The sequence below is a fragment of the Pararge aegeria genome, chromosome 9 (assembly GCF_905163445.1).
Source record: "Pararge aegeria chromosome 9, ilParAegt1.1, whole genome shotgun sequence".
NCBI lineage: Eukaryota > Metazoa > Arthropoda > Insecta > Lepidoptera > Nymphalidae > Pararge > Pararge aegeria.
Genome location: NC_053188.1, coordinates 14,847,919 through 14,852,561, shown reverse-complemented (window position 1 = coordinate 14,852,561; position 4,643 = coordinate 14,847,919).

The window sequence follows — 4,643 nt, the reverse complement described above, 5'->3', positions numbered from 1 at the left end:
TTTATAATAATTTTTGTAATTAGTTTATTTTAACGTTTAGTTACAGTTTTTCGTTAGCTTGTTTGACTATGGGTCGGACCAATATTGATATTTCCTTTTAAGAATTTCTCAGTAACTACCAGCCCGAATTAAGGTAAAGATCGCAAACCTCGTGTAGGAGCAACGGGGTTGTAGTTATTCTAGGCTCTAAGTACCACTTTCTTATCATAAAGGATGAGCCCATGTCCAGCTTTGGGCACTAACAGACCAGGATGTGGATTATGAAACACGTAGATATTATTAATTAAATAAGTATGGAAAAGTTGAATATAATTTAAAATTCAAATGATAAATAGATGACTTAGAAAGTTTATAAAGTTTCTAAGCCTAGTAGTATATTTAACTTTTGCAGATAAGAACCAAACTAATAGATTTTCACTCTAAATCCTAAACCAAACAAAAAAAAAATATAAATAAATGACAGTTCTTACCTAATTTTTTTTGACTCGCCAATCCAATATGATTCCTATTCCAAATAGATTTTTCATATGCCTATGTAGATTCTAACCTACATTTTTCTATCCATTTGTAAAAATTTAAAAACGTAGAGAAAGGTAATTAGAACTAACTGTACATTAGTTACTATATTATCGTCTATACTACTTAGTGAACTTTTTTTGTTTGTACTCCCTTGGATTGTCGATCAGTCGCCAAAAAGACTTATTTAACATCTTAAACAAATCTTTAATAAAAAAATCAACATTATAAATTTTTAAAAATATTAGGCTCGAAAATCGTATCATCTATTTCGGAACGAAATTGTTTGTATGACGATAATGTCGGGTATATATAAGTATACTTTGGGTCAAAAATACAGTGCATGTATGGACATAGGAATGAATTAAAGCCAATGAAATGTAAAAGTTTAGATACATATGGACTAAACAAAAATGGATAAAAATGGATAAAAGCCCTACCGGCTTTTATTATGACACTTTGACATAATATAACTAAATAAGGCTACAAAAGTTATCAAACATCACATACCTTTAATAGGTTGTTAAAATGTAACAGAAAGTAAAAAAACTTACCAGCAATAAGTGATGAATTACATAGTATGATATGGAGCACTATATGTATATAGGGCTTCATTTATTAAATAAAAGTTCGCGATTGCCCACCTGGCTGACACCTACGCTACGCCATAAACATGTTGGGACGTCACTATAAATTAAATGAGCCGTATAAAAGTAGAAGCATTACCTTCTCAAGCATTCATTCTGTATGAATTAGTTGTAGGGGGAAACTCTGCTCGATTATATGTCAAAAGTAAAAAGTGAAAAATAGTATTATTCCATGTCCTATTCCCGCGTTCTCCAACATAAGTTTACTTTCTGTCAAAGATGCAATGGTATGGAAAAAGTAAGGATTGTAAACCTACCAATAATAAATTAAGTAGATATTTACTAAAGCTATGGGGCCTTATTTGAATATTTACCGAAAACTTTCTTCAAGTTTATATCAGAAAGTATTCGACAGTGCAACGATGGCATCACATGGATTTAAAACCGACCATCAATGAGTGATGTGAAATGGAATGTTGACTTATGTAGCCTTACTTAATTATTGAATTACTTTTTAAGTTAGTGTACGTTCGGTAAATACGGAAATAGTGATGAGTGTATTACACAATGATTTATAGAACATTAATTATTATTTGTCGATTAATACGATCTTATTTCTAGTCTTTTTTTATTTAATTTGAAATTATTAATAAAAAGTAAATTGAGTTCTTTAACATGTGAATTTTAAACCTCGATTTGTACAAATTGCGAAAAGGGCTTAGATGGTTTGGCTGTTGTACTTAAATATAAAATAATTAATGGCCGTTTTCTCTAACCTAGGAATCGTATTAATCAGATGCATAGTGAGTTAGACGATTCCTAAAAAAGATAAAAGGACACAAATACTTGGCAGATAAAAAAAAATTTAATTCGGTTTTTTTTAATTTTTTTTATGGTTTTGTCTGGTGGGAGGCTTTGGCCGTGGTTAGTTACCATCTTAGACGTGCCGCTAAGCGATTAAGCGTTGCAGTGCGATGTCGCTTGGAAACAGATTAGGGGTATTACTACCATACTACCTAACAGGCTCGCCCGCTACCATCTTAAACTGCATCATCACATAACTACCTGGTGAGATTGCAGTCAAGGGCTTACTTGTAGTTAAATAAAAAAAAAACCTTGTCCTTCGTTAGTGAAAACGGGCATACTAAACTAAGTGCTAAGAACAGTTTCTCAAGATTCAGTAGGTAAATCTAAACTTCAGACCGTAGGCACTTGAGAATCAGTTCTTAGCCCGATGTCCGATTATTAATAAACCAGTTATGTTGGTTTGTGCTCATTAAAATTAAACGATATTATGTTTTGATATAGTAATAAACTAATATGTAAATACCATTCAATTCATTTTATTTACATCTCAGACCTCTCTCCCGTTTTTTAAACCTAAAATCGAATCCCCAGCACACATAAGAAGTTTCTACACTGACATTATTTTTAATAATTAGCCTAAAACATTTAAAAAAGATATTCTATTTAAGTGAATCAACATTTGCTTAAAAAGTTAGACCTAACTTATTATTAGTACTATACTGCTGTTATCCGCGATCTTCGGCCGCTTTGTAATTTCTTACATATCCCGTGGGAATCGTTTGTTTGTCCTTGGGTGATAAATAGCCTATGTTACTCTCCGTCCTATTAACCAGCTCTGTGCCAAAAATCATTGTTTAAGACGTGAAGGAAGGACAAACAAACTCAGAAGCAAGCACCCTTCGCATTAATAAAATTAGCTAGGATTCGTTACATTAACGCTAAAGTTCGTTGCCACGTAACGTTCTTGCGAACTATCCAAACATGGCTGCTTCTCACAAGTTGAATCTCAAATTTATCGGCCGTGATCCTGACACTAGATTAAGAGGAATATTGGGCCGCGACCTCGCCGAGCTTGTGCAACTCGGTATATCTTACCGAGCTACTGCCTACCAATGAACGGGAACGGGGACAATGGGACTATGTATTATTATTACAGTTCATTCGCATAAACAGTTTGCGCGAGTAAGGCAGGCGTCGCCTACTTCAAAGATTGAATACAAGCATTCGTAACTTTGCGGAGTTCCATTATATATTATGAAAATTAAGCTTAATTTGCTATTAATTGTTAAGTTTGTTGTTGTCGGTTTCGGAGCGAAGTGATCCCGAAGATCTGTTTGGTGTGGAGTACAAGGGTTGAAGAAATTACAAATGACACCATATAGATTCTCCTGCACTTCGCGGAGTATAGAAAATTATGCTTAATTTTCTAAATGCGTCATTTGGTGTATCGTAATTTATATTAAGTATTATGATGACTTGTATTAAGGCCTTACAAAAAGTGACGTCACGCTGGATTACTCGTGTTTTTTGACGTTTGTTTTTCCAGATTTATTTGTAATGCTTTATGTCTTATAACCATCTCATTAATGGTTCGATCCTTTTTATTTAAATACGGCAAATTAATGTAAAACAAATTAATATAAATGAGTTACCACCTACTAAATCATGAAACAATCTACCGATGAATTCATTTTCGCATTCCTAGTTTCCGAAGTTATGTAGTGCAGATAAATTAAGCGGACGAACTATACATACAAATTAACTACGTACGTGTTCAGTTCAGAACCTTTTCAACGTTGTATTGACACAAAATTGGCTCGCATAATCTAATCTAACCTGTTTCTTGGCGTTCGATTTCTGCTGATGTTTATAAATCTCTTTGAACTTCTAGGGCTGTTATTTTCTCGGTGAAATGAATATGTACTACAGGTTACTTTATTTGTCATGCTCCAATGTAATAGTACCTACCCAGAGAAATTTATGCGAAAATAAAATACCTATAGGCTATCTATCTATTATTATATATATAAAAGAGAAAGTGTGTGGGTATGTTCCGTATAGGCTCCGAAATGACTGGACCGATTTCAATGAAACTTTCAGGGAATCTCCGGATTGACCTGGCGATTAATCCTGTAAAGTTTGGTGACGATCGGAGCACTCCTATTTTTGAACTGTCAAATAAAGCTTTTATTTACTATGATGATATTCTATTGTTGGGTGTACATGGGTGTAGATAATGATCTTCACCCGCTCTAGAAGAGAATAGAAGAGAATGAATACGGAGAGAAATAAATGATTTAATATATTATGAGACTAAAATTAAAAATTTAATGATTTAAGTTTATTGTTTAAATAAAATAAAGCAAAATCTAGCCCGGCGAAGCGAACTGGGTACGCTAGTAGGCTATAAATATGTTTGAGCCACTAATTTCCATATTGTTAATTTGACAATTTGATGATGTGACAAATACAATTTTCAGCAATTGACAGATAGCCCCGATGGTTAGTGGGAACCCATCGCCTATAAATAGTGCAACAATTCTCAGGGTTTGAGAGGAGCAGGTCCTATAATACCACGCATTGCACATCAATCTGAGGCGTAACCTTATATGCCTGTAATTACACCGGCCACCACGTCCTTCAGACCGATGCACAGACAGCAATGTTGCTTGGCGCACAATGATGAAGCACAAAAAGGCATGGCGGTAGTGGGTACTTCCCCGGACAATTCTG